Source organism: Dermacentor andersoni, chromosome 3 (assembly GCF_023375885.2).
Source record: "Dermacentor andersoni chromosome 3, qqDerAnde1_hic_scaffold, whole genome shotgun sequence".
Classification (NCBI taxonomy): domain Eukaryota; kingdom Metazoa; phylum Arthropoda; class Arachnida; order Ixodida; family Ixodidae; genus Dermacentor; species Dermacentor andersoni.
Window position 1 is genome coordinate 176055152 of NC_092816.1, and position 20477 is coordinate 176075628.

The window sequence follows — 20477 nt, forward strand, 5'->3', positions numbered from 1 at the left end:
GTACGCTTTCACAAATGGGCTTCCTTCCGAGCGGGCTTCAAATTCCTTCGAATTTGTCTGCTCGCTAGACGCGCACGTGATTTCTTCAAGGACAACCCGAGAGTGTATCTATAATACAAATAAATTACTTGCCTAAAAACGTGTCATCGCTATCTCATTGCCAATATGTCCCTTTGCTGAGCGAATCATTGCTGCTGAAGGCCCCCGCGACTTCTTCTCAACTTGAACCGCCAGCGACATAACGGACGCGTTTACGTAATCGAAACGTGACCTTCTCTTTTGCCGCTCTGTGTGCATCAGCCGGTGCTGACGTCACATGAGAGGCATACCATAATGCGGAATACGTGACGCCACATCCATTTCCAATTTCCGTCATTTACTCGATTATAAACGTTCTATTCTTAGTACGAGTGGCGAATTCGATGTTACAGAAGTCTAATCTTTCAGTATAGCTATACTTAATTCTTTTCTTTTAGCGTCCCTTTGGGATCGCAGATGACACGTATGTACAGGCGTAGAGAGATATAGCACGCATCTCAAAAAGGTAAAAGGACAAGGAAATGGAATTCCAGAACCGCTTTGTCACGCGAAGCGCACAATATCCCGGCTCACTAAATTCGCCTACATCGATGCATCTCAATCTTCTAGCCATCGAGGTCACATGACTTGACCAGCGGCCATTCAAAGAACTGCTTAAGAAGGCTTCTATGTTTTACATAGTAGAATTTAGACAACAATGGATTCTGTGTATTAAACTGGGTCAACTGGCAGTTTGCTCATGTGATGATTGCCAAGCAAGACCATGTTATCGTAATTAGGATTTCGTTCCAATAAATATGCACTCGAAAGAGCACTATGTTCTTTCGAAATGAGTTTGTTCCGATTGCACTTCATTTTATTTCCGGCATCTAGGTTTGCATTTCCAGGGCACGTCCCTTGCGGCTCACATACACGGAAAAGGTTACCTTGGGATAAGCCTTCACACTGCATTGAATTGCTGACAATCCCAGTCACAAATTGGTGTTGCCAATATTGCTTCAATTTCATCACTGCTGAATTTTAGGAAGCCACTTCTGACCGGTACGTTGTCACGTAGTGCCTGTCTAATCGTTTGTTTTTGTGAACGCCTCGAACAGGGCACCTACAATGGTACCAATGTATGCAATAATACAAGTGGACCCAGTCTACTCATTCGAGGTCTACAAGTATTCAAGTACGGTAGTTCCTGAAATTTATTTGCAAGAGATAGCAAATCTGACCTGGGAAAACTCGGGGAAGGCGGTAAATGGAAATTGAAGAGAATGAGGAAAACGACAACATTGTAAATGCCGGAGCCAACGTTTCGACAAGTGGACTTGTATTATTCAAGGCGATATGTGCTTTCCGCAGCACAGTATATATAGGTCGGGTTCTTCTAAAGGGTAGCGGTGGCAAGGTGGGTGGATGCGTGCGGCAAAGACAGATGTGTTTTCGGCGATGGCGTAGAATTGAGAATAAAGGAGTGCTGCGCACAACGCTGGCGACACGGCTGGTCACGCGGTCAGTCACGTGTAGGCCGTGTGTCAGTCGCTGTGTCAACGGCGTGCACAACACCTCTCTATTATCTGCTTCACTGTAAGTCTGGCCAATCGTGTCAAGAGATGATAGAAGGAGCGGCAGAAAGGGGTGTTCGTGAGAAAAAAAAGAATTTAAATTACTGAAATGGAATAAATATATAAATACAACATAAAAAAGGAAAGAAAGGGAGAGAAAAACGCCACCAAGCAACCAAACTAAGTGTTGTTGCCCATAGCTTGAAATCTAGCATAGAGAATAGATTCTAAAGCTCCTTTTCAAATGTTTATGTCTATTGGTTGCAATTTCTTGAACTTATGGATGACGTATGATTGTCTGTACTTTGTGTCTCGTTTAGAACGGTAATTTGACTGTAAGAACTCGAGTTTAAGTTCATAAAATTTATCACCTGGGTGGTTCATATACTCAGCGACGGCTATGGGAAGCTTTTCAGCTATGTGCAGGCGATGTTCGTTTAATCTGACGCTCATTATTGTCGCGTTTCATTGACATATTGTTGCTTACAGAAGGAACATTCCAGCATAAAATCACATCCGAACTTGTTCAAGTAAACCTAGTTTTCTCTTCGTGTGTATAACTATTTGCGGTGCTTTTAATATTAATGTCATTTTGAAAGTGCCTGCAGGTTTTGCACCTGGGGCGAAAACATGCTTTTATTGCGGTGGAATGATGTTGGCTGACTTTTGTGAGCACTAACATGTCTTTAAGGATTCCGTAGCAGGGATAGGTAACCCTTGGTATATCTGGAAACACTTCTCACCGACGATGGTTACTTGATAATATTGGGCAGTATTTTTGCAGAATAATATTTTACGTTTGCGAGGGCATTAGAATAATTTCTCATAAAGGCTGGTGGTCTGACAGATTGTGGCGTACGCTCTTTCATTAGTTAACTGCGATTGTCTCTCCAATCTTGACGCCACGTCACAAGTTGTGTCGAGAGTAACTTGTGGATAGTTTTTTTGCTAGCGTTCTTTTAAGGTAATTTAAGTGGTAGACATAATCGTTGTATTCGCTACAGATTCTTCTTATTCGTTGCACTTGTCCTACAGAAATTCTTTGCTTGCAGTATAGCGGGTAATGACTATTGTGGTCTAAATATTGCTGGCTATCTGTAGGCTTCTGGTAAAGCGTCGTTCTCAGTTTTAACACGACAGCGTTAAGGAGCTCGTATCGCAGAAAAGCCGGTGTCGTCGGCGGCCTTGTCCGTGAGCGAAAAATGGCGGAAGACATTTTATAAATAAAAACAACTTGCAAGATGGGCTGGGTGAGAATCGAACCAGGGTCTCCGGAGTGAGAGACGGAGAAGCTACCACTCAGCGATGAGTTCGATGGTTCAAAGCGGGACAAAAGCGCATCTAGTGAATGCGGTGTTGCCTTAGAAATATGCCGTAGAAAGTTATACTGTTGTGTATATCGGTAATTATGAGCATGTAAATTACACAAGTCGCAGTTAAACGAGTACCGAAGTGCTTTCCGCTAGATTTCTTCTGCGCTCTGCGCAAACGCAGAGCCATCTTGCGGCAAACACAGAAGACCCCCCTCCTCGCAATGTATGGCGCTGCCCCGATAGGTGGCGCGCCACTCGCCCGCTTCTGCCCTTCGTCTCGTTTGAGCGCATTGGGGCCGTGCGGGGACCAGTGTGAGGATGCCCCAATACCCTTGCGTTTAATAAGTTTTCTCGCTCTCTCCCCTTCCAACTTCCAGCGTACGTCACTCGAACCCTCGTCTTTAGGCGACGCGGCTCCTCTTTCTGCTCACAGCGCGATTCCTAGGCGCAGCGTCCGATGCGGGCCACCTCTGACGTGATCGCTGTGCCGTAGCACGTCTGGCGGGAAAGCGTCCCCTGCGATGTGTGCCGTGCAGCTGGCGAGGAGTCATGCCTCTTCATGGCGCTCCCAAGTGAGGTAGAGGACGGTCCCATCGAGGCGTCAGCCCCATGATCGCGTCCGCCTTCATGGCGCATCGCGGCCCGGCTGTCCGTGTGATCGCGACGTTTGGTTCGCGTAGACAATTTCTCGCTCCGAGGCACCGAGTTCTTTGGTGCGTTCCGCTTGCTCAGGCGCACGTTCCGTTGCCGCGCCGAACGCTGCGTTGCTCGGTGCTCACCGCGTGATTGGTGAATGAGTGGGCGGTGCGAACGAGGTGCGATAACGCTATCGCTTTCCACTCTCGAAGGCGAAGCTGAAGCGTCCTCCAATTTTTCCGTTTCCCTATGTATACCGTCGTGTCGAGGAAGTTGATTCCACTAGGAGAGTGGTGAGCAGTAAATTTAATACTCGGGCGAAAGCGATTGAAATGGCTAATTAAGTCGGTTAACGCGTCTGTGCCGTGTTCCCATATTATAGACATGTCAATGTAACGCAGATAGGTGTGGATTTTTAAAGGGTAGGATTTCAATAGCTCTGTTTCAAGCTGCCCCATGAAAATGTTTGCGTACCCGGTATCGAATGGTGTTCCCATGCTAGTGCGGAAACTTTGCAAGTAGTGAAGAGAATTGAATTCAAAATAGTTAAGCGCGACAACTAACCTAAGGAGTGATAGGTACACTTCAGGAGCGTGCTCCTTGGCATTGACTGCGGGGGATTCGACAAGGCTTCAATTATTTCACTTATGGGCATGTTAGTGTTAAGGGCAGGAACATCCAAAGGGAATAGAATAGCGCGGTAGGAAAGAATTTGGTTGGCATTGATGCCGTCGATAATTCGAAAGAAGTGCGGCGTGTCTTGAACAAAAGATGGGAGGGTGGTGCGGTTGCTTTGACAGGTGATGATTTAAGAATTTAGACAGTAACTCGGTAGCCGTGTCTGTATTAGATACTATAGGCGTACCTGGGATTTCTGCTGTAAATATTTCTTATACGGGAACCTTGTGTATTTTAGGAAGGACATAAAAGTGACCTGCTTATTTGTTCATGGGCATCATGAAACGATATTTAGATTGCGCGCTTAGTTCCCTGGACAGGAGCTCCGCGATTGTGCTTTGCACAGTATTGATGAAGTCCGAAGTTCGGTGTCGTGGCTTAGTTGTTTGGAGGCCTCATTCTTGTGCTTTTCAATAGTCTATATTACGATACTGCCGCCTTTGTCTGCTGGTTTTCTTACAATGTCATTTGTTCCCGCGAGTTCAAGGATTTGGCGCTGAGCGGGGCACAAATTTTCGCGTTTTGGGCAATACTGCGCTGGCTCTAGAATTTTGTTTCAGATTAGTATTGTTTATAAACCCGTCTGGGCACTGTTCGGCTTCCAGCATCCACGGACTAGGTGGTCTAATAAAGTTTCTTTCCTGTTTTCCTACATGTGGACCATCTAAATAGAACACCTTGATGCGCATGCGTCTTGAAAACTATATTATATCTTTGTGGCGTTCGGATTCGTTCACTGCGTTGTTTGTGCGACAAAACGTTAGAGTCCGTTTCAGGAATTCAACATCATCGAGGCTTAGAAGCTGGGATATATCTACTGCGTTGCTGCAGTGCTCTGGATGCTCGCTTGTAGCACTATTGATGGAACTATGGGCTGTAGGGGTTACATTAGTTTCCTTGGCTGGATTTGCAGCTTTAATACTTCTGTGTTGGTATTTATATAATAATTTTTCTGCCCTACTTTCGACGAACCGTTCAAGTTCTGCTTTTTTTCCGATTCAGATAAATTTATACTGTGGAGCTGATTTCTAATTATCGTAAGTTGTTCCTTGCAGTCTTCTTCAAAAATATCAATTAAAGAAAGCGATGGATTTTCTAGTACAGCATTCCACTTCAATAACAGCCTGGAGGGTAAAGAGCGGAGAGCACATCTAACCTTACCTCGGAGACTTTTTGGAATTTTCCTCTGTTTATTACAGCTAGTGTAAATTTTTAGGGCAAATCTGTAATTTGTTTGTTTGGCGGCGAGTTTTTGGGATTAGAGGAAAAGGATTAGAGGGGTCGGTTCTGGCAGACTTCTGGGGCAAAATATCTTCAGGTGGTGTCTTTTTACGCGTTATTTTCTTGTCGTGACAGGCACCCATGTCTATCTTTGTATCTGGTTATTCGAGTATGTAGCTGTATGCGTGGAGGCTGCGCGGGTTGTTGTGGGCTTCCGTATGACCGGGTGTTATTGAAGGAGTGTTGGTACCGCGTCCACCGTCTGTGTAGATAGTTCTTGGCCTCTAGCTTTGATAGAACGTGCGTCGTGCGTGCTGATGTTGAAGATTCCAGACGTGTGTTTCTGTGTTGTAGCTAACTGGAATAGATGCTTTGCTGTTGTTGTTGGCTGCGTCGATTTAAATGAGTTCCTGAACGTGTACTTGATGTTTTATGATTTGTTGAATTGATGATTTGTCTCTCTCACCCGGCTGCCTTTCATTTCGTATCATTCTAGCTGGAGGACGAGCCAGACGAATTATTCTTGGAAACGTCATTTAAAAGTTACATTAAAAATTTTTATTAGCACTTTCATACCTGTTTCTTGTACGAATGGATCTACTGCTATAGAATCTATAGCGAATGCAGTGATCACAAAAGTGTCGCTTGAATGGCCACTCGTGGCACTTTGCGTGTATTCGCGGGCTTCTTTCACACTTGGTAAAGCACTTTTATGTAGCATGTATTGAGCAACAGAAGGCTGCATGGGGGGTTTTTCATGAGGCTCTACAATTTCTTAATTCAAACTTTTCATGTGATTATATTTGAGAAGTTGATTAATTAGTACTAATGATTTATTTCGCCAGAATGAAATAAATAATTTGAGTATGTTCAAGTGACGGCAAACAACATTACCTTGGTACTGCCCAGATACATAGCATTCGCATACCCTTAAGCTCTGGGCATATCTTTAAAGATACCTTTAAGCCAGAGTTAGCTAGGACACCCAATATATGCACGAATAAACGTGAGCCCACGCAAACTATTTATGGTATTTGCCGGTATAAGTATGTCGGTGCATATGGATGTATACGCCTCATAAGGCACATCATAGCAGGTTTAATACTTATGAACCCGCATAAAATGAGGCGAGGGCACAATGGGGAAGATGCCGCGCACTGAGATTGCGCTGTATGCGTAAAACGAGGCATAAAGATTACATAAAATGTACGAATAACAATAATAACATCAAAAAGTTAGCCTCAAGCAAGCCCTTTTTTGAATGCGGTAATATCAATTATTATCGTGAGGTAACAATGGAACATGAGTGTGGATTATTGCACGAGGAGCTCAACTCATTCATGAAACGATATCCTAACATCGTGATTTTTTGTGCGCTGCTTTGGTCTAATCTTGGCCAGAAAAAAAATCATAAAATTTTGAAATCCAGGCAAATACGAGCTACAAACTGCAGGATACGAATGCAGCTACAGCGCAGAAAAACTCAAAAATTGGCTCACATGGTGCGCAAGGGTCTTCATATACACTGTACTAGAAAAGAAAACTAAAGACAGTATAAAGGAGGGTGCTGTGATACCTTAAGTACACACATTGTGGAATTTAGTAAGTCGTTATGACATGAGAGTTTCTTTTTTCTGCACCCAACGAACTTTCAAGTGTGTATACAAAGATGGGCAGCAAGCCGCTCTCAGAAATTCGAATCAACAAGATTAAACCAGTGGTTCCATTTGTTAGATGTAGTGTTTCGGTGGTGACTCTAGCATGTGTTCGCATGTGCGTAGGACAGACTGGTCGTTATAGCGACGCCAAATAAGTTTGCACGTGATGACACGGGACCCTTAAGACGAGAACGGCGAAGTTCGTTGTTGCGCGCGCGCTCTCCGAGGACCAGCCATCGCAAAAAGGCAGACGTTTCTTTGCCAAACTGTCGGTGGTAAACTGTTTTAGTTGTAATAGCTGGGTGACATGTCTGGTGGAGGCGCGGGGTACGGTCGATGTTAAGATCTCCGGAGCATAACCCAGACCTAAACCCGGCGAGTAGCTCAGCCGAGCTTACCCCTGTGCACGTACGTGCCAGCCGACGTCTCCAGGGACTCCAGCCACAGCACGGTCTGCTAGCCGAACGAACTAGAATGACGAACCAATCACCTCCTGCCACTCCTGCAGCATCGCACGTTATCGTCAATCACATCCGGACGCCGAATCTGTTCCACGGAAGTACTTCAGAGGACGCCGACGACTGGCTTGACCATTTTGACCGGGTTTCCAACCTCAACGACTGGAAGCACGAGCGTAAGCTACGCTACGTGTACTTCGCTCTTGAGGATTCCGCGAAAACATGGTTTGAGAACCACGAGGCGACACTGACGTCATGGGAAGAATTTCGTAGACAGTTCCTCAATGCCTTCGCCAGCGCGGACACGAATGAGAGGGCGGAGTTAGCGTTGCAGGCAAGAATTCAAGGCCCGAATGAGAGGGTGACGGCGTACGTAGAAGACATGAATCGGCTTTTCAGACGTGCGGACCCTTCTATGACTGAAACAAAGAAGGTGCGCCATCTCATGCGTGGCGTCAAAGAGGAAATCTTTGCTGGCCTCATTCGAAATCCGCCGACGACACTCGCAGAGTTCCATGACGCAGCCACTACTATGGAAAAGGCCCTTCAACAGCGGGCCAGGCAAAACAACCGTAACGCCGTGATTTCAAGGGAGCTTTCTGCCGTTACCCTCGGTAACGACGTTGGCGCCTTGCGAGAACTCATCAGGGCTGTCGTCAAGGAGGAACTGCAGAAAATGCAGACGATCACTGCCCCTGTGGGACAAATTTCCATTGCGGAAATGATGCGCGCCGAGGTCCGACAGGCCATCCATATTCCTGGACAGTACGAGGCACTACAGCAGGGACCGCACGCCGAAATGAGTTACGCTGAAGCAGTACGCCGTCGGCCACCCTCAAGTGCGTGCAGCATGCTACACCCCACTCAACAAATGGACGTAAGCTTCAGGCCGCCTCGCAGCCCACCGCACATCGCCGAAGCAAGGACTAGGAAGAGCGACGTCTGGAACATCACAGACTACAAGCCCCTTTGTTTTCATTGTGGCGAAGCCGCACACATCTACAGAATGTGTTCTTATCGTCATGTGGGGCTCCGTGGATTCTCACCGAATGCACCTCGTCCACGACCTGGTGAACGGCCGCCGGAAATAGAGAGTTTCGTCGCGAATCGTCGCAATGTTGATCAGCGATGGGAGGAGCCCCGTTCGTCGTCTCCTGCTCGTTACAGGTCACCATCACCAAGCCTAGCCTTTACTTGCGGCGCTCTGAGACGCCGCTCGCCTAGCCCGGCGGGTCGGGAAAACTGAGTTCAGCGACCTCCGGAGGTGAGGCCGCTGACGACGACCGTACGCAAGATCCTCCACTACTGCGACAACGACGAAAACAGGTTGACACAGACCTACAGACGGAGTCAAACACCTTACGAGAGGTATTAACGTCGAACATTCCCGTCATCATAGACGACGAAAAAATAATGGCGTTAATCGACACTGGAGCGGACACCTCAGTTATGAGCATGGACCTTGCCTGCAAGCTGAAGAAAGTTTCTACCGAGTGGACTGGGTCGCAGATTCGCACTGCAGGAGGCCATCTGCTAAACCCGGTAGGAAGATGCACAGCGCAAGTGAGCATTCGTGGGTTTACGTACCTCGGAGATTTCGTTATCCTCCCAAGCTGTTCGAGGGACCTAATTGTGGGAATGGACTTTCTGTAGGCTAATGGAGCTGTGATTAACTTACAAAAGTCGCAGGTAACGTTTTCGACGGCGCAGGCCTTAGCAGGTAGCAGCACTGACGACACGTATATCAACGCCTTGAGGATTGTTGACGAGAACATCACGGTGCCGCCAAGGACCAGCATATTGACCCTCGTCACTTGCGACGCATTCGACGGCTATGAGGGTATTGCCGAGGCAAATATCCCGCTGCTGCTCGAAAGACACATCTGCATCGCCCGGGGCCTTGTTCGAATACAGCCTAAGTGCTCGCACGTTTTGTTGACAAACTTCAGCCATGAGTATCAGCACGTCCCTCAAGGTACAGCGGTGGCATTCCTGAACGACATTGCTGACTTCTCGGACATCGGCACATTACAAATGACTTCACCGGATGCAACAACTCACGCCAGCCTGAATACCCGCGTCCACATTAATGCTGACTTAGCAGATGTACAGAAGGATGAGCTGCTCGGCCGACTGACAGAATTCTCCTGCTGTTTCTCCACGGAATCCAAATTCCAGCGCACTTCCGTTACGCAACACCGGATCGTTACAGAGGAGTAGGCGCGGCCTGTCCGTCAGCATCCGTATCGCGTGTCACCTGTGGAGCGCGAGGCGATTAAGCGTAAAGTTCAAGAAATGCTAAATGATGACGTCATCCAGCCGTCGACAAGTCCGTGGGCATCGCCTGTCGTACTAATAAAAAAGAAATACAACACACTCCATTTCTGCGTTGACTACACACGGCTTAACCGAGTCACCAAACGCGACGTTTATCCCCTGCCACGGATCGATGATGCTTGGGCCGTCTGCGTCACGCTAAGTTTTTTACGTGGTTAGACCTAAAGTCAGGCTACTGGCAAATCGAAGTGGACGAGCGTGACCATGAAAAAACCGCCTTTGTGACTCCCGATGGGCTGTACGAATTTGAAGTGCTGCCTTTCGGTCACTGTTCCGCTCCTGCTACGTTACAACGAATGATGCACACTGTACTCGTTGGACTAAAGTGGCAGACGTGTCTAGTGTACCTAGACGACGTTGTTGTGTTTTCCAGCACGTTCGATGAACACCTCGCCCGGCTACGAAGTGTCCTTACCGCATTACGCAAGACCAACCTCACCATCAAGCCTGAAAAATGTCACTTTGGCTTCCAGGAACTCAAGTTTCTAGGCCACGTGGTCAGCTCCCAAGGAGTACGACCAGACCCAGAAAAACTCGCTGCCGTTGCCGAGCTTCCTCGTCCTAAAGACAAAAAGGCTGTACAGCAGTTCCAGGGCCTCTGCGCTTACAACCGTCGTTTCGTTGAAGGCTTCTCAAGGATTGCTGAACCGCTCACGAGACTGACGCGACAAGATGTGCCCTTTGCGTGGCCGGTAGACCAAGAGCAGGCCTTCACCGAGTTGCGTAAACGCCTTCATTCCTCTCCAGCGCTGGCGCATTTTGATGACACCGCGGCAACTGAAATGCACACCGACGCCAGCAACGTAGGACTCCGGGCCATTCTGGTTCAATGGCAAGGTAGCGCAGAACGTGTAATTGCGTATGCGAGTCGTAGTCTGACAAAAGCAGAAGCTAATTATTCAACGACCGAAAAAGAATGCTTAGCAGTCGTGTGGGCCATCAGCAAGTCCCGGCCCTACTTATACGGCCGGCCATTTCGAGCGATCAGTGATCACCACTCCCTCTGCTGGCTTGCCAATCTACGAGACCCGTCAGGTCGCCTCGCTAATTGGAGCCTCCGCCTCCAGGAATACGACATAACTGTTGTCTACAGATCCGGCCATCAGCATAGCGACACTGACTGCTTGTCACGTTCTCCTATTCCCTTGACATCCTCCGACTTGGAGCTAGATTTGCCGTTTCTTGGTGTCGTCGACGTGGTGCGCATGGCTGACTATCAACGTGCAGACTCTTAGCTGCTTCCAGTCATCCGATATCTCGAGGGAGCTGACGTTGTCGTCCCACGCCCACTTTCCCGAGGATTCACGTCGTACTGCCTGCGAAACGATGTCCTGTACAAGAAAAATTTCGAGAACAGCCAGGAAACATTCCTTCTCGTCGTCCCAACGGCACTGCGCGAGGAAGTTTTACAGGCGTGTCCCGACGATCCCTGTGCCGGCCACTTAGGCTTCGCGAGGACATTAGTGCGCATACGGCAAAAATACTATTGGCCAAATCTATTTTCGTCGGTTCAGCGCTATGCGCTAACGTGCCGTGACAGTCAGAGGCGTAAAGTTCCACCCGTCAAGCCTGGCGGCCTCCTTCAGCCTTTGGATCCGCCTCCGGCGCCGTTCCAGCAAGTGGCAATGGACCATCTTGGGCCGTTCCCCACGTCATCCTTGCAAAATAAGTGGATAATCGTGGCAACTGACTATTTAACTCGCTATGCAGAGACGAAAGCTGTGCCACGGGGAACCGCTGCTGAAGTCACCAGCTTCTTCGTCCACAACATCGTGCTTCGTCACGGTGCACCCGCTGTTCTCATTACTGACCGTGGTGCAGCGTTTACAGCGGAGTTATTGCAACAAGTCGTCACACTGACGCACACCGACCACCGAAAGAACACAGCCTATCATCCCCAAACTAATGGCTTAACAGAGCGCCTAAACAGAACATTAGCCGACATGCTCTTCATGTACATTGATGTGGAACACAAAACATGGGAGGCAATTTTGCCATGCGCCACGTTTGCTTACAATACCGCTGTGCAGGAGACCACCGAGTTTACACCATTCGAGCTTGTTTACGGACGTTGCGTTACAACCCCCTTAGGCGCCATGCTCCCGGTAGACAACAGAGCCACAAGGAATGACACCACTGAAGATTTCGTCGAGAAAGCCGAGGAAGCTCGCCAGGTTGCTCGGAATCGCATCCGCACCCAGCAGAATACCGACGCCTACCGTTACAACCGTACCCGACGAAATGTCCAGTACTTACCAGGCGACCGCGTGTGGGTGTGGACACCTATCCGGCACCGTGGGTTCTCAGAGAAATTGTTGCGCCGCTATTTCGGCCCCTATGAAGTAGTACGCCACCTCAGTGATGTGAACTACGAGGTGGTGCCTCAAAGCTCTGATCCTGGTTCGAACCGACGCCGTCGCCGTGCTGTAGTCGTCCACGTAGTACGGATGAAGCCGTACTACGCACGCGAGGGATAAGCAACCCTCACAAACCGCTTCAGCATTGTGTACATTACTGAATGTTTTTTTTTCTTTTCATTTTGGCACTCTTGCCCATACTGCGCGCCCGCTGCCCTTGAAGCGACCGGGCCGGTCGCATTTTAGAGGGGAGCAATGACGCAAAATAAGTTTGCACGTGATGACACGGGACCCTTAAGGTGAGAACGACGAAGTTCACTGTTGCGCGCGCGCTCTCCGAGGACCAGCCATCGCAAAAAGGCAGACGTTTCTTTGTCAAACTGTCGGTGGTAAACTGTTTTACTTGTAATAGCTGGCTGACAATATCAGTACCCGTTTTTCGGGACACGAGCGGTCACCTCAAACTAGCATGCATCTGTACTTAAGAGACCACTGCTCAATGTCCGGTTGCTTGTTATTCAATGGCACTACAATACTTCCACACCACAGTAATCAGCAAATCATGGAGGTTATCCAGACCCTTCACATCGCCGGATATGAGAACATCTGTATACGCCAGCCTTCTGTCATGGTGCACGATAAAGAACAACTTTTTTTGTCTGGTAGGCTTGCATACACGTTGACGCGTAACTAGAACTTAAAAAGAAAGCTATGGTTTAGTAGTTCTGTGTTTTTCATTTATATGAGGTGTTGTTTTTCTTTCTATCGCTTGGTTTTGTGCTGTCATACCTATTTAGTACTGCGTTTTCCAAAAGAAATATTAGTTGTGAGCGCAGCGTTTGTGTCGTCGCCTCTTTGCTTTTGCTGTTCTTTCTGTGCGCTGCCCTGCTCAGTATTAAGTATGATATCATTAATATTACCTCTAATGAAGTAGTCTAAACCACTTGGTATCTGTTTAATAGAAGGACGTGCCAACATTTCATATGCGTACGTACAGAATACCCGCCCGTTCGAAACATACGTTGTACAGAGAGCAAGACAGCTGTCCAGAACACGCCATGCGCGCGCTGTAGACTGCTCGGGCGACATTTTCCTGTAACAGCTGACGCGAGACTGACTCGATGGTGCGTGACTGGATTTACGAGATGCCACGTCTCGTCTCGCCCTGACGGTGACTGAATGCTCTGGCAGCTGCCTTCGCCGTCAGGAATTCTGTCTGCGGTACGGCGCAGCAAAACGGAAACAGAGATCACACAATTGGCCGTGCGCTATGCACGTGGCACATTAGCAAGGTTTGGAATCCAGCTGCAGGCACGAGAACGTCGGGCAGGTGGCACTGATGCGCCTTAGCGAAAGAGCCCCATTGTTGGAAAATTATCGCCTCAACGGTGGAACATGGTGCTCGTTCGGCACTTTGCTTACATTGAGATTGAGTGCTTTCTCTCTCTCTCTCTCTCTCTCTCTCTCTCCGTGCACTCTCGCATTGCGCGTGTTGAGCGCAGTTAAGTTCAGAAAGTTTGTTTCGTTTGGTTTGCAGAGCCGGGCAGCCATTCATTATTACCGCGTTTATTTCTATACCGTTTAACAACCAGAATTGGTATTGATTTTTCTTTTCCTATGCAGTGTCACCACCACACGTGTCGTGAAATGCGATGCTTCCGATGAATAATGAGCCGCGACCCCAGATACAGCGTACGGTCAACCATGCGAAGACTTCTTGCCGCGTGGCAGTTATTGGCTGCGCTGTCATTCTATGTGCCGCGGGCATGTTTTGTACGTCGGGCCTGTTCTACGTCTCTTTCATAGAGGCGTTCGGCGTCAGCCGCGGAGCCGGTTCATGGCCAGCCAGAGCAATGGCCGTGATATTTGCGTAAGTGTCACATTAGGTGTATCTATAACTACCTCTGTTTTCTTAGATCCCGTTTCGTAGCCGTAGGCACTTTACCGCTACCTGAAGCACAAATTTCCGACAGTTTTTTTTTATGTCTGTGAGAACTTTAGACAAACTTGGTTAAGTCGTTTGTTCGAACAAACAGTGTGCTGGTATTTGCAGCTCAATTTGTTTAAGGTGTCAAAGGGAAAATGGTATACCTTTTCAGCGTCTGTCCCCGTGAGCGAAATTGCACCCTGATATTCGGAAGGAAGTGGCTTACTGAATTAAAGAAAACAAATTTTACGCACGTGTACTACGTGTATATTTGCTCTCGCGTTTTTAGCGACGTACGCTGTCATTCTGCTGGAAGTTTCCGCGGTGGTTCGAAACGGGTTTTACATTTCAGGTTTGTGAATTTCTTTCATATCTTCAGTTTTACCTCGTACCCTCCCTTCAAAAGCAGAAATTTAAGTTTAGCTTCCCCCCTAAAGAAAGTAGTTTCCGAAAAAGAAAAAAAAGGCTATTGAAGCACGCAATGCGGGCGACCGTTTTCATGGACACCGTGTTTTCACACCATTGAAACTGCGTATCCAGCGGAATGACGAAATTCCGACGGTTACGCCTGTCGCTGCCAAATAACGACTCCGAAAGTATAAATAAATCTCGGCTGTATACTAATGGCATTCATAGGTACTCATAGGTATTCATAGAACTTTCACTTTGTTGGCTCGTAACAGACGGTCAATAAAAAACTCCCACACATTTTTTTTTAGTTTTCTTGTCTTTTTTTTTCAGCGCGCCTTGTTGCAAATTAAGCCTAATTGAGGCAGCACACATGGACACGTTGAAAAGAGTTTAAAATTTGTCGTGTTAATTTTTATGCATTTCTTCAATAAAATTCTTTGTAGCAGCATCCATCATTAATTGTCCTCAATCTTCCAACTACTTACACTTCCTAATACATTCTTTAAAGAATGCGCAACACGGATGCTTTGAAAGTGCACACCTCGAAATCTTGCCCCTGCCTCCCTGGCGCGAAGCCTCATGCTCGCAAAAACAAAACGCAAACGTCACCGTGTCGCTACACATTTACCTTCAGAAGAAATCACCAACAGACAAAGTGAAGCGCCAGTGTTTGTATCCTTCGCTTGGGCTCTTGTCTGTTGGTACTTCCTTATGAAGGTCATGCTCGTAGTCGCTAAGCTACTACGACTTCCTTCTGTCCGGTGCTCCTCCTCTTGATAACTATAACAAGGCTCGGTGAAGCCCTTCTTTAACTGCTGTAATTGGTACGAAGTATTTTTAACAAGCGATGGGACTAGCAACACTGGCTCAACAGCTTATTCTCGTACATATGTGACACTTGCTGAAGTTCTCGCGCACAGCACGTAAGTTGACATCTGCATGCCTCACTTGCGCACGTGTGTTCCATATACTGTGGAGGCCTAGGAGCATGATGAGGTCATATTGCACGCCTCGCGCGCTTTTTACTGGTAGAAATCTGATTGCATATGTCTTTAAACTTCTTATGTATGGTACGCTGGAGGATGCCGTAGGAAAAATAGGATCCTAACAATATTTTAAAACATGTTCTACCGTTTCCGGTTTCTTACAAACTAAGCACTCATTCGAGCAAGGTACGAATAAGCCTTTCCGTTAATGCTATTTTTTTACAGATTATTACTATGCGGTTAAAAAAAGATTGTATAGATGATATATCTTGCATAACTTTAACTCTTTTCAGTACATTTTGTCCCTTACCTCAACTGCATATTGAGCAATACATGGGTTTATGAAACATGGTATCAGTAATGTCCTTGCAGAACTCCTTTTTAGTTACTGTGCTTCAGTATTCCATAGAAAACCGGGCATTCAGTATTCGACAGGCGACGACTACTTCCCGTTGGCATATATGCAACACGCTCATTAGGTACGAAACTAAAGAAAAAAGAAAAATATTAGATATTGCATACCTGGCCCACACAAACAAACCCCGACTTGACACCCGTTAGCTTTCTTTACTCGCTCATATTCTCTTGCTCGTTCCACATTGTGTCTTGATAAGAGTCAAGGGGCCGGGTAAAGCACTGACTAGGCAGCCCGGAGCACTCTAATTTCATGAAATATTTCGGCTTATCATACCAACTTCCGGGCCACACACTACTACATTCCTCCCGGTTTATCTTCTATCCTTTCTGTTCAAAATAGTTTTCAACTACTGATACAACTGGCGAATGCTGCCTTTGAGCAAAACAAAGCGATATCATTTGCATGCTTGAAGGTTTTCACGTGGGCCAATTGTAGTACGTAGCCAGTTATCTGAACACTGTTTAGGACAAAATGGTCCAAGATATGCCGCAAAAAGGAAGGGCGATATTGGACTACCCTGGCACACACTTGAAGGCACATTGGCAATATCTGACACCTCAACATTACCAATGACACGCGTAGAAGAATTTGCAAAGGACAATTTTACACTTTCAACAATGACACGATCGCCTTTTGCATGAACAAGCATAGCGAAAAGAATTTAATGGGATAGGTGATCAACTGCCTCTTCAATGCGAAATTGCAACAAACGACCCGATCCGCAAGGGCATAACAACATTCACAACTGGTACGATCGGGACCACATAAAGACAACAGATAGTGAAGCGAAGGAAAGCATCGAGGAAATTAACTGTTATTAAAAATGAATGTAGGAAATAGTGAAGAAAAGGGAAATGAAAATAGACAACAAGATAACTTGTCGCCAGTGGGAGGCGAACCCACAAACTGCGCATTGCGTGTGCGTTGCGCAACCAAATTTGCTACGGCAACGGCTGTCAATTGTCCCACTAACTGGGGTATTTGTGGTTACTATATGTAACCCTACGAGTATTAGCTAGTGCCAGTCAGAGCAATGGAAGTCGGATGTGGTGGATGTGGGACATCCTTTTCGGATGCCCCACATCAGGCACATAGTAGGGAGTTGCAGATACGCACCATTAAACACTCAGAAACTTTATCAAGCCAACGATCTTTGGGAGAGAGCCTTGGCCAGTTCCTACTTCGAGGATCAGCCATGGCTACTGCGAGCACCTAGGAGGCGGCCCGAGCTCAAGGCATTGTAGAAAGAGGGCGCTTCTCCAAAGCTTCGTTTATGTAATAAACATGTTTATCCTCTCTCGCTTGCCGCACACTGAGTGGCACGAACTGAGTGACCCAATTTGGCAAGAGGTTCACTGAAAAGCGGCACATACCTAGTTCGTTAATGGCGCAGCTCCCTAAAGCGTTCGCGTGACAGTCATTCGTTGAAAGTGCCGCATACCAGTCAGAACTGTCGACAGAGTAATTCAAGTCTGTCGAGACAACGCTCGCAACAAAGATGCTGCGCAGAGAAGCCGACCCTGAGCCACGTCATCAAATGAGGATTTAAAATCCGTAGCAGTTGCGCTCCATGAGCGGGAAGAGATTGCGATGGGTCATTCGTTTTGGCGTAAGCGATTCTACGATCCGACAAAGGCTTCCGTTGGTCGGCACAGTCGTGTCACCGCCAAAATGCGGTTTCTGTCAGCACAAAACAAGACAGCTCCCCAGTGGTGTGCGAATTACCAGCGAAGCTGGACTTTCTGGGACTAGAAGACGGTAGTCTTTTCTGACGAATCAATCTTCTCGACTCGATGTGTCAACAGAAGAATCTGTGGTGACCTAAGGGCAATCGGTACAGCCACAAGAATTTCAAACATGTGGTAGCAACTGCTAGCACCGCTCTGACTGTGTGGGACGCAATCTCATTTCAAGCCAGACGAGTGTCTAAACTTCTGGACGCTGGAAGAGTATACTGGCTTAAATGGCCGCAAATGAGAGCTGATCTCAATATAAGTGAGAATGTGCGGGGACTCATGAAGTTTAACTTGTCAAGGCGCTGGTTCAGTACCGTGGATGCTGATTCAATCTGGGAAGCAATTCAGGAAGAATGGGTGCGTCTACAACTAGACAATGCGTTCGTTGAAGCTTTACATGATTCTCTGCCTTCCAGGATGGAGTGCCTCATACAGTACATTAGAAGCATGACCCGTTACTGGGACACCACTGCTACAAGGAGTTGACGTCGGGTAATCTTCTGTCAGGCATGTTGGTGTTTGCGAAGCACTGTGCTTGTGGTCTCCATTGAGTACATATTTAGTAGCAAAACAAGTGCTTTCATCTTTTATTATTCAACGCATCCCGGTTGGTGATGTTGAAAAACATGGGTGCGTATTTTTTTTCCATAAGCATTGCGTGGTTAAATGGCGCCATAAATTGCTTCTTTTACATATCTCAATATTATTCGTTTGCACTCATTTCTAGGCCGTACAATAGTTTGCCCATTACACCAGCTGCTAGCGCATCGAGTGACACGGCCGGCGCGGTCGTCATATTATTTGCGTTCTAAGAGCCCTAATTTTTACTAAACAGCAGTGCAAAAGCGCCTTTTTACTCAGCCATAGTTGCAGGTTAAAACCGTAGTTTACTCTCGTAATATGTTTTATTTTATTGCAGTTCAACCTGCTTTCTATCCGAAGTTCTGCTATATGGAATATGTAACATGACCGCTTTGTGCTTTCGTGATCGAGCTTTATACGGGGTATACCAAATTTTTAAAAACTAGCTGTGGCCGATAGCACAATTCTAATCATTGATCTAAATTACTCGATCAGGCGGCCATTACTTCGATGCGAAATCAAAATACATAAATGGATAATTACCATAATCACGTTAATTAACTCTTTAATAATTAAGATTACGGCCCCTATTTCAATCTATGTATAACAGCCGATGAGTTCGCAAGGCGCATCCATTTGGAACAAATTCTCCGGACTGCACCAGCTTCGAGATAATAATTTTAAAAGTGTCCGGCGAAATGCATTGCGTTCCAGCTACTTTTTAAGAAAACCGTGTTCCATTCATTCAACCACAAAAGTTACTGGGTCACCAATGGATTTCCTCAGATACATTGAAAATGAGTTTCGCGAAACTGGTGCAGTCCTGAGAATTCGCCCCAAGTGAATAGACCTCGCGAACTCATTGACTATAATTCGTAGATTGAAATATTGGCCGTAATGTTAATAAGTACTGCTCCATTAAAGTAATTGTGGTAATTATTTATTGAGCACATTGATTTATCGCAAGAAGTAATGGCCCTCTGATCGAGTAATTTCGATCAAGGATTATAATTGTCCTATCTTCCACAGGCAATTCTGAAAATGTGATGCCGTTAAAGAAAAACACCCTGTATATCTGTCATATCGCGGTCCTTTACAGAATCACAGAACACGAGAGACAGATATAACACATCTACGCAGCCTCAGCTATCATCGCAATTCTCGTCGATAACTCCCGAAGCGGCGATAACACGATCACCCTGTCAGTTTCGAACAAAAACGCTTATGTCCGGTTGTCTGCCATAACAACACAAAGCGATAAAAACTAAAACTGGATGAAATGGTACAGGCAATACAAGGAATGACACTGCTGCCTACTTTTCGTTTCACATCTCGCCGCGGCAGCGCGCCACATGTGGGCTTCGAGGCTGTGTACCACGCGCTCGCGTGTACCCCTTTTATAATGATGACGGCTGTACGCATGGTCACATACGCAGTGACTCAAATTGCTGCGATGGTTCCTTTCCAACCATCGCAGCAACTTGAGTCAACTTGAACACAGCTGCGTATGTGCTATCCACTCCACCACTGACTACCTACTGATCCTAGTAGGCGGCGAAACGGTTAGATACATAGCTACGTTGACAGAAGTATAGACAGTGTCACCATCACCATCAGCCTGGTTACGCCCACTGCAGGGCGAAAACCCTCCCATACTTCTCCAACTATCCCGGTCACGTACTAATTGTGGCAATGTTGTCCCTGCAAACTTCTCAATCTCATCCGCCCACCTAACTTTCTGCTGCCCCCTGCTAAGCTTCCCTTACCTTGGAATCCAGTCCCTAACCCTTCATGACCATCGGTTATCTTCTCTCCTCATAACATGTCCTGCACGTGCCAATTTTTTTTTCTCGATTTCAACTAAGATGTCATTAACTCGCGTTTGTTCCCTCACCCAATCTGCTCTTTTCATATCCCTTAACGTTACACCCATCATTCCTCTTTTCATAGCTCGTTGCGTCGTCTTCTAATTAAGTAGAACCCTTTTCGTAAGCCTCCAGGTTTCTGCCCCGTACGTGAGAACTCTAAGACACGGCTATTATACACTTTTCTCTTTAGGGATAATGGCAAATTGCTTTTCATGATCTGAGAATGCCTGCCTAACGCACACCAGCCCATTCTTATTCTTCTGATTATTTCAGTCTCATGATCCGGATCCGCGGTCACT

General features: G+C 46.8%; 1 protein-coding gene across 2 annotated transcripts in view; it reads right to left on the reverse strand.

Annotated features, from left to right (window-relative positions):
• The window catches only part of LOC126524673 (uncharacterized), a 143287-nt gene that overhangs the window by 43410 nt on the left and 79400 nt on the right, over nt 1–20477 (reverse strand). The gene's annotated exons all lie outside the window — the stretch shown is intronic.